This window comes from Copadichromis virginalis, linkage group LG13 (assembly GCF_057382275.1).
Source record: "Copadichromis virginalis isolate Kocher_CV1m ecotype Utaka linkage group LG13, C_Virginalis_male_GT1.1, whole genome shotgun sequence".
Lineage (NCBI taxonomy): Eukaryota > Metazoa > Chordata > Actinopteri > Cichliformes > Cichlidae > Copadichromis > Copadichromis virginalis.
Window position 1 is genome coordinate 88279 of NC_140630.1, and position 12344 is coordinate 100622.

At 42.1% G+C, this 12344-nt stretch overlaps 2 long non-coding RNA genes across 3 annotated transcripts; one reads left to right on the top strand and one right to left on the bottom strand.

Moving 5' to 3' along the window:
* Positions 1–3881: 3881 nt before the first annotated feature.
* Positions 3882–8701, bottom strand: LOC146694816 (uncharacterized). Its single transcript, XR_014923480.1, has 3 exons — positions 7465–8701; positions 6674–6734; positions 3882–6188 (listed from the first exon to the last, which is right to left on the bottom strand). It is a non-coding gene; the product is annotated as an uncharacterized LOC146694816 (long non-coding RNA).
* Positions 8702–9033: 332 nt separating this feature from the next.
* On the top strand, positions 9034–11868 carry LOC146694817 (uncharacterized). Of its 2 annotated transcripts, none has more exons than XR_014923445.1 (3): positions 9034–9407; positions 10765–10965; positions 11693–11868. It is a non-coding gene; the product is annotated as an uncharacterized LOC146694817 (long non-coding RNA). The 2 variants fall into 2 exon arrangements; XR_014923444.1 differs by lacking the exon at positions 9034–9407 and adding an exon at positions 9526–9784 and having other exon boundaries at positions 11693–11863.
* Positions 11869–12344: the final 476 nt, after the last annotated feature.

Below are 12344 nucleotides of genomic sequence, written 5' to 3' on the forward strand. Positions count from 1 at the left end.
ATGACACAGGCAGAAAGACACTGTTTTATTTTGGTAACCAATGATGCATTTCTTCTCCCCTTGTACAGTACACCCTGAAGCCGTGTGTGGACCAGGAGATCAGCAGAACAGGAACCACAGAGCGTCAGCGGCAGACATCCAAGCTGCACAGGGCACACGCAGCACCAGGCAGAATTAATGACGTCCCTGATCCACAGCTCAAGCCCAGCCACCCGCTGCCTCCTCGCCGCCTCCTCCCGGGACCTTCAAGGACCACCCACCAGCCACTGGTACACATTCCAATCTTACACAATGGCCCCAGCATCACAGGGCATCTCCTGACATTAAAATCTATCCTGATTTCTGTTGTTTTTCCCTCATCTCTGAGCCGCTGAGTGTGAGTGTGTGTGTGTGTGTGTGTGTGTGTGTGTGTGTGTGTGTCTCTCTCTTTTACACAAAAAACACATGTCAGTTGTTAAGGAAAATGTTATAAAACACTTCTTCAGTAAAGACTCAGAGAAGAGAAACACACAGAACTTCTTGCTAGCAAGGGCAGCCTCCACTCTAAGAGACTCCAGTGAGAGAACTGCCCCGGTCTTTATTTTATACTCCATTGAGCGTGTGTGTGTGCGTGTGTGTGTGTGTTGACAGAGAGAGAGAGAGAGAGACAGAGAGAGAGAGAGAGAGGGAGAGATACAAAGGAATGTAATTCAAATTTTGCACTTCAGACCTTACAGTGTGTGTGTGTGTGTGTGTGTGTGTGTGTGTGTGTGTGTGTGTGTGTGTGTGTTGAGAGAGAGAGAGAGAGAGAGAGACAGAGAGAGAGAGAGAGAGAGAGAGGGAGAGATACAAAGGAATGTAATTCAAATTTTGCACTTCAGACCTTACAGTGTGTGTGTGTGTGTGTGTGTGTGTGTGTGTGTGTGTGTGTGTGTCTGTCTTTTACACAAAAAATGCACTTGCAACAACTTTAATATGGAATGTACTGGACTTCCCAGCTAGGCGCCCTCCTGTGGATGACAGGTGCAATTGATTGTCAAAAGCAGATATCTAACAGCTTCTGACACTTTGTACCGCATTGAGCCAGCAGAGGGAGCCCCCCTGGTTCAATCCCAGTTGCACAGCAGTTGTGACCAGCTTCTGTCTGTGTGCTTTGGTGTGTGTGAGTGTGTGTGTGTGTGTGTGTGTTGACAGAGAGAGAGAGAGAGAGACAGAGAGAGAGAGAGAGAGAGAGAGAGAGAGAGAGGGAGAGATACAAAGGAATGTAATTCAAATTTTGCACTTCAGACCTTACTGTGTGTGTGTGTGTGTGTGTGTGTGTGTGTGTGTGTGTGTGTGTCTGTCTTTTACACAAAAAATGCACTTGCAACAACTTTAATATGGAATGTACTGGACTTCCCAGCTAGGCGCCCTCCTGTGGACGACAGGTGCAATCCCAGTTGCACAGCACTTGACCAGCTTCTGTGTGTGTGTGTGTGTGTGACAGACAGACAGACAGACAGACAGAGAGGGAGATTCAAAGCATCAGGACCAGGAGATGACACAGTGCTCCAAAGGCCTGGTTCTGCTGCCTCCTCCTCCACCCACCTGCTGCAGACGCTTCTGTGAAGGGAAACTGCTACATGTTATGTCACCGATCCCTGCCATGCTGCGTGTCGAACGACCCGGCAGGGCCTGCTGAGTACAGTGGTGGTGGAATCGGCCCGATCGGACACTCCTATCTGCCACTTTGACCTTTTTATTCCGTCAAATTTGGACCCATTTACACCAAGTCCAGAACCGTTGGTGCTATCGACATGGGGTCTTCACCAGGGTGTCCGGAGCACCCCGAAACCCCCCCCGTAGACACAACTTTCATCCCTCTACGACACTTACTTTCCCAGTTATTCCATTTTATTCCGTCAAATTCTGGCTATTACCCCCTAACCTAACCAACCCTAATCATACCTGCATTTGTCCACTGGAGGGAGACAAAAACACCAAGCTCTGAGATTCAAATTTTGAACTGCAGACCTCACTGTGTGTGTGTGTGTGTGTGTGTGTGTGTGTACGCGGTTTACGTGTGTAATTTTGCTTATGTTGACAAATATCCTAATGCAGCTGTAGTCTGCTGAAAAAAAAGGTGCTTTTATGTTATACATATATAAATATAAAAATCTCAGCCCCAGTCGGCAATGTGGATCATCGAACAGTGCCCCTACTTTAAAGAAACACTTTTCTAATCAGGCCACAGATGCTGTCTTAGTATTATTTTGTTTCAACGCTCCTTTTATGTCTTAATTTCAGACCCATACATATATTCATTTGAAGTTTGCTTTAACTGATCAGAGCTGTAGATGCTCCCTAAAGCAGCTCTTATGTGTAAATCTTATGTAGCTCCTCCTTTGTGTTCACTGGTTATTCTGAAGCCAAAGTTTCACCAAGTCGTGGGTTTGAGCACGGACCAAAGATGTGCGTATTTTAATAAGCTTTTACAAGAAGAAATTAACCAAATGCGGACAGATTCCCTAATTTATATGCAACTCTTTCCACTTGTATTAACATTTTCCTGCTGTACACGTCTTCTTAGTGTAGTATTTAAGACAGTAGATGCTTTGTAAAGATAATAGTCCAGTACTGTCTGCTACACTGCCCCATGCAATATAACCAGCCTAATTTTCATTTTTTTTTCTCACCATGGAAGGCCTTGACAAGTCATTGCAGTCTGCCCTGTATCCTGCTCAGAAGCAGGTCTTTGCTTTTTCTACTGCAGCTGCAGGCAGCTCCAAGCTGTATGAAAAGGAAAGAAGAAAAATCAAACTACACGTTTTTTCTTTGTATTACGCTTGTTTGTATGTTGCATGGTACCTTTCTATTTGTGTATAGTTAATTGCACTATTGTTTGTTTTGAAACTAACTTGAGAGTGCAATAAAAAAACTATAAATACTGTATGTAATTAATAAAATTTTTACCATATTGTCTTTGGTGCTGTTTTTCAGCCTCATCTATCCTTTTTTATTTTGAGAAATGTACGTATGTGGTGCCCAGACTTGTGAAGCATTAGGACTATTGTCTTCCTGTAGTTTTGAGGTAACTCAGTTGTGCTGTTAGTGCCAACGCTTTTTACTGGTTTATAAGAATAGCTGGTTGAACAAGTAATGCCAACTGTCTTTGTTGCCCTGTGGTTATGCGCCGTTTAATTAGTAAACCCAAGATGGGCAATTTTTTGAACTGGGGCAGGGGTACCACCATCCTGTCCCACGGTGGAGAGTGCATCTCAAGGAACCGGCGATTGCTGGTTCCCTGATCTTTTTTCAACACCCTAACCCTTTACCACAGACGTGGAGTCAGGACCCGCTGTTCACTTTCAGTCAGTACACTGAAAATGAGTTTCATCAGACTAACCACAAATGTACGACAGTCAAGAACTTCTGCAGCTCTGAGCCAAGTTTCCTAAACAGTCTGCAGTATGAGGAGGACGAGTTCTTTAGAAAACTGATAGCTGCAGAAGGACAAACCTCAACTCAAAAATCTTTAAAACGCCTTCATTCTTCTCATATGATTAATGAGAAGGAAAACGGGACACCACTGTCTTATAATTCCCCAGGAACAAACTCCTCTTTCTCTCATTTCAGACCTGTTTCAAATCATAAGCAGACACAACCAAAAACCGGCTCACCTAATCAAACCAAATCCTAACTTTAAGCCACTATCCAGTCCTGTCCCCCTTCTCTCCTCATACCACCCACAGTTCAGACCCCACCTCAGGCCCCTTACTGCCTGAGGAGGGGTCTGAAGTATTTTCCAGCCTTATAAAGAAAGGGAAGACTGAAGTGGCAGACTGTCATGCAAAAAGCGAGCATCTCCTCCTTGCACTGCTTACAGTCAAATGACAAAATATGTGAACTCTTTTTAAACAGGAAAAAGGAAGAAATTGTACACCAGAGGGGGCAAGAAGGAGAAAACTTGAATATAAACTCAAAAGAAAAACCGCTGTTCCTTCCCTCCCCCAGAAGGCAGTAGAATATCATCATGTTAAATGCCACTTTTGGGGGGGGGGGGGTAAAATTACTTGACAAATATGTTTCTCTTTTTTGTTATTTCGTCCCTCTTTGTTACAGCTACAGGAGGACAATAAACAGAAGAAGGAGAGCGGCACCAAAGAGGCGAAAAAACGAAAGAGCGCACCACCTCCTGACACCACATCCACAAAGAAGTCCAAATGTACCTCCAGTGCTGAGGGGGACGACAAGGAGGTTTTTCTCCTCCCTGTTCGTGGGCGTGAGCGTTACGAGATGTTGAAGAAGATCAATGACGGTTTGGAGCTGCTTGACAAGGACAGCAAAAGCAAGTCAAAGGTCTCAGTGAAGCATGAGGTTCCCGTGCCCTCCAGTGGAAAGAGGCTGCTCCAGAGAGGAGAGAGGAGTGACAGCGACTAAGATGCCCATCACCTCAATTTCGAAAACAAATGTCACCTTTTTGTCTAAGCCTTTAGGATTATTTCAGGTTTTAAATGCCCATTTAAAAACCAAAATGCCATCCTGCCTCAGTTAAAACGGTTCCTGAAACTGTACTGCCTGATTAGTCACTACACTGACATACTGTTGTGTTCAGTTATGTTTTTCTTTTCTTTTTAAAAAAAACAAAAAAAACAACAACCCTATGTTCCTAATTGGGTTAGAGCCGTTCAGCATGGTTTGAGTGAGATTAAGAATGATCCTTGTCATAACGAGTCACTGCCGTTTATTTAAATAAAGTTCAAAGCTAGGCTTGCAAAACTTGAATGGAATTTGCCTCTGATGTTGCTGTATTACTGTGCTACAGTCCTGTCGCACCATGTCATTTTTAAAAAAAGAAATGTATATATTTTGCATGATTGTCTGGGAAATGCAACCACCTCTGCACAACCTTGATTCATATGCAATATGTAATCATGTTTGTGTAACATGAAAGAAAAAAGAGAAAAAATGATGATAAATGCAAAGACTGGTAACAGCGCTAAGAACCATAAAGCAAGAGAATTTTTAAAAAACTGTGAGAAATAAACTACACTGTAAAAAAAATAACCCTATTCAAATTAAAAAAAATGATGTCCAGTTGTCACATCCAAAATATTTGGCTTTATAGAATCCAAATTGAGTCACTTGATATGACCTGATACTTTTATGTTGATATAAACAATATTACTAGACTTGACTGAAACTTTAAATTTTGCATTGATCCAAATTGATTTTTTTACATAGAACCATATTTTAATTATTGAACCAAGCTAATATATTGAAATTTAACCAACCTAATGTATTCACATCGAACCAAATTAACATGAACTAATATGTTTGTGTTGAAGCCAGGTAATTGATTTACATATATTCAAACTATATTTTTTACATTTCATTTCAGTTCAAAAATGCTCTGCATTTCCTATAAAAAACAAGACAGTTGGCCAACCAATTATTTCAAAATTATTTATTGTTCCAAACCATTTTAACTATAATCAATAGAGAGGATTAGTAATATACAGATTTAGTGCTACGGCAGAAATGATTAGAGAAATGTTTGTTTTATAAAACCTGCAATCTTTTGAAAACCAGTATAAAACCTGCAATCTTTTGAAAACCAGTATAAAACCTGCAACCTGTCTAAAACTGGCATAAAACCATTATAAAAACTATTTTTAAACCAATTTGCAAGTACTCAAAAATGTTTATATGTGCACTGTGCCTGTACAATGTAAAAAAAAAAAAAAAATCTACACATGTATCAATGAAATCAACTTAAATCTCCCTTTCAAATGGGTGTTCTTATAAATTTTGAATGTAGAATACCACTGCAGGCCAACCAAGCAAAATAACCAAGCACACATGCACATGCATGTGCACATACACATGCACACATGCATGCAAACACACTACTGTGCAGTGTTAAGTTCACAATTAAGTTTGCGAATCTTAGAGGTCATCTTGTTAAAGTCAAGCTCCATCATAATCTTTTGAAGAGCCTCAAAGGTGAACCTGAATCCTCGTGGATATTCCATATTAAGAGCATAACAGAGTCCAAAGACCATTGCCACTCCAGCTGCCACAGAAGGCAACTCATTCAGGACTTCCACACCATCAATGATTATCCCGATGTCTCGAGGCTGATGTAGGAGGCTTGAGTTGTCCCTGAAGACGAAGAGTGCCATGGTGGTACTCTGCAGCTCTTCCTCAGCTTCATCTTTCTGGGATATCTTGAGGTAAAATATGGAACAAAATGTACAAGTGAAGAACTGAAGTCTGGCACACCTGATAAATCTTTGACCATAATAAACTACTATTTTGATAGTTGTTTGGTCACAGACTATTAGAACAATTATTTGACTAATCAGATTGTGAATTGCATAATCATTAAATTAAATCAATGGTGGAACATTTTCATAAATGTTCCACAAAGCCCAAGAAAAAAAAAGAAAACAATACAGAACCCTAAGATATTAACTTGATGAGTTGATTAATCGTTGCTGTCCTACATTAATCACTGCATTTAATAGCAGAGTTGTCAAATTTACATCAAGAGACTGCATCTCATGTAGAGACAGAACAGATATGGACATACCATGTATTCTTTTATCAAGTCCTCAACACATCAGCAAGGTGAATGAGAGGATAATGAGGGAGAGTCTAGATTATTATGAAATGTTTAAAAAGGATGTGCAGTGTAAATGCAAAATGATACCTGTTCAGATTAAATGAAAATGTATGCTTCAGCCATGGAATGGATGGAGCGATCTGTGGTTCTGAAAGCATACAGAAAAAAAGAATAATGTTACTTCTCTATAAAACACATTACATAGAAAAACCAAGAAATACGTAACATGACATACCAAACAGTCTACAGACCAGCCATTAGCGACTAAGTTTGGCATAGGGTCAATTTTTTGCTGTTAAAATTAAAATTTCTTCAGAAAATGCACATTTTTCCGAGCCGCGCCTGAAAGTCAATTAAAGGAATTAGTCTTATGTCATTGATCTTATATGCTGGCTTGTTATTTCTGTCTCTAAATCATGCACATTAATAATTATCTTTTGCGCTCGGTGTACACACACATAACACATATTTATATGAAGAGAGACAAACGTGCGCGCACAAACACAAGCTTGTGTCTAGAAACCGCGAGCTCACCAGAAAAATTCAAACGAAGCGGAGCACGGAGTTATACTATGAATGTTATGAACTATGAACTTATGCTAGCTAGCTTTATCCACCACCGATGCATCGTGGTAACGCTAGCTAGTTAGGCAAAAAGCCGTTTTTTACCAGTATACTAACTTGTATTCCCGACTGTGATGGTCGGTTTCTGGTAACCAGTTCTAACGTTGCGCAGGATAGCTAGCTAGCTTATAGCTAGCAGCTACAATCATGCAAAAATTAGGGGTGGCTGTCGACCCAGCTTAAATGGGGTTATTTTCTGCGATTTTGGCAATACAAATTATAAAAGCTTTTGTAACACACTTGGCTTTACTTACGTTTATTTTCAGATGAAATTAATCAAAGATGTGACATGATGTTTCCAGCAGCCATGCAGAATAAAAATGGGTCCCGGTCTATTTCTGGTGGGCATGTTCAAGTGCAAATCACTTTGACTCAAATTAAAGATATTATCTGTTCAACATGAAAAGAAATATATGTTTTGAGAGAAATCAAAAACTTTGCGTTGCGATGTTCACAATCCTGTACTGACACTATGGGCACATTTTTAGAAATCTATTTAATTCCACAGAAAGGTTAGCCACTTTAGTGTTTCACTTGTGACCTATTTATAGCTCACTGAAGATGCAACAATGTTCGGAGATAGAGAGAAAAAAAAAAGAACTTTGGTGCAGGTGCAGGTGCAGTCTTTATGTAGCTTTCTGGTGACCTTAAAAGAACCTTTACGAAGCCCGTTGACAGGCCTTTAATCGAATGATCGGTTGGTTGATTGATAACAGAAAAAAAGGACACATAAGATGGACATAAAGGACTGAAAACACCAAGAGCAAAATATTGCATCGCACTCATTTATGTAGTTTATTTTTAGATTAGATAATTTTGCAAAATAACGCAGCAAAATAAATAATAAGAGCCGGGATGTGCAGACTATTTAGCACTGAAAAAACTCCGTCCATGTGAACAGAATCAGGTGTTACCTTACCTGTTGATTAAATATCAAGACTATTTAGCAATAAGCTTACTTTAAAGGCTCGTAATAGGTGAACTGTCTTGGTATAGTTGAGTCACGCAGAGTTCATGGTCCATGTTGTGTTACTTGTTGTTTGTGTGTGTGTGTGTGTGTCACCCGATGACCCCTGGCGCCGGAGCGTCTAGACTACATTAGAGATGTGTCACAGCAAAGAGCCGCACCTGCGCTCAAAGAGAGCACATACATAGAGGTGAGATGAGGATAAATGGATAGATGCGGTCCTTTTTCGAAGCTGAGCGCACAGTTGTATTTCCTGCACAATCACACACGAAGTGAGGCTGTGTTTATGCCGGTTATACCATGAATATACACCCTGCAGGCACCACTTGTTTGTCAAACTGTTTATGAAGCAAAAGTCACATTTCTGTTTATTTACAAAGCAAAAAGAAGGGGGGGAAAAGAGGCGTAGGAGGGGGTGGAGCGTGCGCACTAGCATACCGGCGACGGCTGTTTCCTTTCACTAAAAGGAAAAAAATAATAAAATGTGTACTTCACGTTACGGTTGAAACTGGGGTTTTTTTTGTTTTTTTAATTTTTATTTTATAGAAACAATTTTTGCTCATAACCAATTGACAGGGGATTTCTTAAAATCACCCCGCAGTTCTTCAGCTGAGACACCTGAGTTAGAAAACACAAACACTGCAGCTGTCTTTAACTCGCGAGGGCAGTCATGGACGCAAGACCTGCGTCTCATCACTGCTGCTTTGTGAATGTCTGTCTGTGAAAAGCGCTTAATAAATAAAGTTTACTTACTTACTTACTTACTTACTTACTTACTTACTGAGCCTGCAGTTCAGAAATTTAACCATTAGATGGAGTCATTGCCAAAGCAATGACTCCATCTAATTGCTATGACTTTTGGTGTTTATTTTGGACCTTAACTCGCCCCACAGTTTTGAGACAAGGTTCACATATGATATATCATTGTGTGCGGCTGGAGCTGGAATGAGTTGCTATGACTTTTGGTGTTTATTACTTCTATAGTTTTTTAAATATGAATATTTTAATGCAAGTTTTTTCCCATTGAAATGAATGGAGAACAAGAAAACTTCATTTGTGGTGTGCTGGCTCACTCTAGTGGTATGTCGGGAGTAATGGAGGCGGCCGCTGTGTCCCTGTGGTTGGCCTACTTGTCAGATATCGACAAATCCTACACTACAGACCAGTTGACAGCGTGCAATAACCCAGCCGATTCATTCGTCTTTACACTACCTCACAATCGACTCAACGGTGAGTTATTTGTTTGTTTTGTTTTCTCACAATTAATGTAAAGCCAAGGTATATATCAACGGCGCGCGCAGCGGAAGTATGGCATTATAGCGGATTATAATGGGGGACGCTTTTATTTTGTATAACTACCGGAAGTAGTTCCTGTGTACTGAGCTAGCTGGGTAGCTAGCGCCGCGTCGCTTAAAAAGCAGCCGGGCTTGTCTTAAACTTAAGAGGCTGACACTCGCTAAACCACCCGATCGCTCGCCAAGCGACAGACGTCCATGTGTTCAACAACAGACACACGTCATTCCCCTTCGTGGTCTAAACCAATCAGAGATAGTCGGGGCGGGACCTCTGTCCGTGGTCGAGCTGGACGTGGAGGTGGATAGAGACGGGTGAGTAGCTTGAATGAAGCGATATCGATTCATTAAATCCTGAATTGAATGAATATAAATGTGTTTTACCAGAAACGCCAGAATCTCAGGTTAAAGCTCACAAAACTATTTCAACAACAACCAGCAAATGAGAGCAGGAAACGCATTCCACACGAAAACGTAAACAGAGCGGACCGACGCATCAGAATTAGCTTAGTCGGCGTGGGGGCTAATATCATCCTTAATTCCTTCTTACTTTTGCTGTTTTGCTTCCAACACGATAAAACCCACAGCTGTGCGTGAACTGTGAGAGAAACTTCAAGAAAAGTTTCCCATCTCAAACATGTGTTTTCTGCATTACTCATTCGCTTATTACCCATCAGTCTACGGTTGTTTACAGCGCTGGCGGCCGCTGTCTTTTCTTTCCTTTGTAAATGACGTCGGATAATAAAGCTTAATTTCTGCTGTTTAATACTGAAGAAATGTAAACTTTTTCAAATTAGGTATAATTGCAGAATATTTTTAAGGTTATCTGCTATAAAATCCATGCCAGGAAAATCGCCTTTATGTTTTTATTTTTTTATTTTTTTATTCTCAGTTACTTTGACACAACGGCATGTGCTGTGATGGTCACATCTCTGATAAAGTTTAGTGTCAGTACTGATAAATGATCAGAATTATAAGATCTCTCACTTTCTGAGTAAAAATTGCACCAAATCGAATCTGGATTATGTGGATTATAGAAATCAGTGATGATACACAGTGTGTGTGTGTGTGTGTGTGTGTGTGTGTGTGTGTGTGTGTGTGTGTGTGTGTGTGTGCTTTGGTGTGTGTGCTTTGGTGTGTGTGTGTGTGTGTGTGTGTGTGACAGAGAGAGAGAGAGTGACACTTGCTGTGTATTTAAGAAACAAACGCTCAAAGAAACCAAACAGAATGACACAGGCAGAAAGACACTGTTTTATTTTGGTAACCAATGATGCATTTCTTCTCCGCTTGTACAGTGCACCCTGAAGCCGTGTGTGGACCAGGAGATCAGCAGAACAGGAACCACAGAGCGTCAGCGGCAGACATCCAAGCTGCACAGGGCACACGCAGCACCAGGCAGAATTAATGACGTCCCTGATCCACAGCTCAAGCCCAGCCACCCGCTGCCTCCTCGCCGCCTCCTCCCGGGACCTTCAAGGACCACCCACCAGCCACTGGTACACATTCCAATCTTACACAATGGCCCCAGCATCACAGGGCATCTCCTGACATTAAAATCTATCCTGATTTCTGTTGTTTTTCCCTCATCTCTGAGCCGCTGAGTGTGAGTGTGTGTGTGTGTGTGTGTGTGTGTGTGTGTGTGTGTGTGTGTGTGTCTCTCTCTCTTTTACACAAAAAACACATGTCAATTGTTAAGGAAAATGTTATAAAACACTTCTTCAGTAAAGACTCAGAGAAGAGAAACACACAGAACTTCTTGCTAGCAAGGGCAGCCTCCACTCTAAGAGACTCCAGTGAGAGAACTGCCCCGGTCTTTATTTTATACTCCATTGAGCGTGTGTGTGTGTGTGTGTGTGTGTGTGTGTGTGTGTGTGTGTGTGTGTGTGTGTGTGTGTGTTGACAGAGAGAGAGAGAGAGAGACAGAGAGAGAGAGAGAGAGAGAGAGAGGGAGAGATACAAAGGAATGTAATTCAAATTTTGCACTTCAGACCTTACAGTGTGTGTGTGTGTGTGTGTGTGTGTGTGTGTGTGTGTGTGTGTGTGTCTGTCTTTTACACAAAAAATGCACTTGCAACAACTTTAATATGGAATGTACTGGACTTCCCAGCTAGGCGCCCTCCTGTGGACGACAGGTGCAATCCCAGTTGCACAGCACTTGACCAGCTTCTGTGTGTGTGTGTGTGTGTGTGTGTGTGTGTGTGTGTGTGTGTGTGTGTGTGACAGACAGACAGACAGACAGACAGAGAGGGAGATTCAAAGCATCAGGACCAGGAGATGACACAGTGCTCCAAAGGCCTGGTTCTGCTGCCTCCTCCTCCACCCACCTGCTGCAGACGCTTCTGTGAAGGGAAACTGCTACATGTTATGTCACCGATCCCTGCCATGCTGCGTGTCGAACGACCCGGCAGGGCCTGCTGAGTACAGTGGTGGTGGACCCAGGCCCTCTGCACCTTCCTTTCTCCGACTGGGACCGTTTTGTCCCATCCTTTTTGGTCCGATTCGCCATATCTCCAGAACCGAAGAAGCCATCGGCGTGGCCTCTTCGCCACAGCGTCCGGCACCCACCAAAACCCCCACCTAGACACCAACATCAGCCCTCTACACCTCTTACTTTTTCAGTTATTCCACTTTTGTCCCATCCTCTCCTGGCTTTTTCCCCATAACCTAACCCCTAACCCTAACCCTAACCCCCTAACCCCCCTAACCCTAACCCCCTAACCCTAACCCTAACCCTAACCCCCTAACCCCTAACCCCTAACCCTAACCCTAACCCTAACCCTAACCCTAACCCTAACCCCTAACCCTAACCCCTAACCCTAACCCTAACCCTAACCCCCTAACCCTAACCCTAACCCTAACCCCTAACCCTAACCCT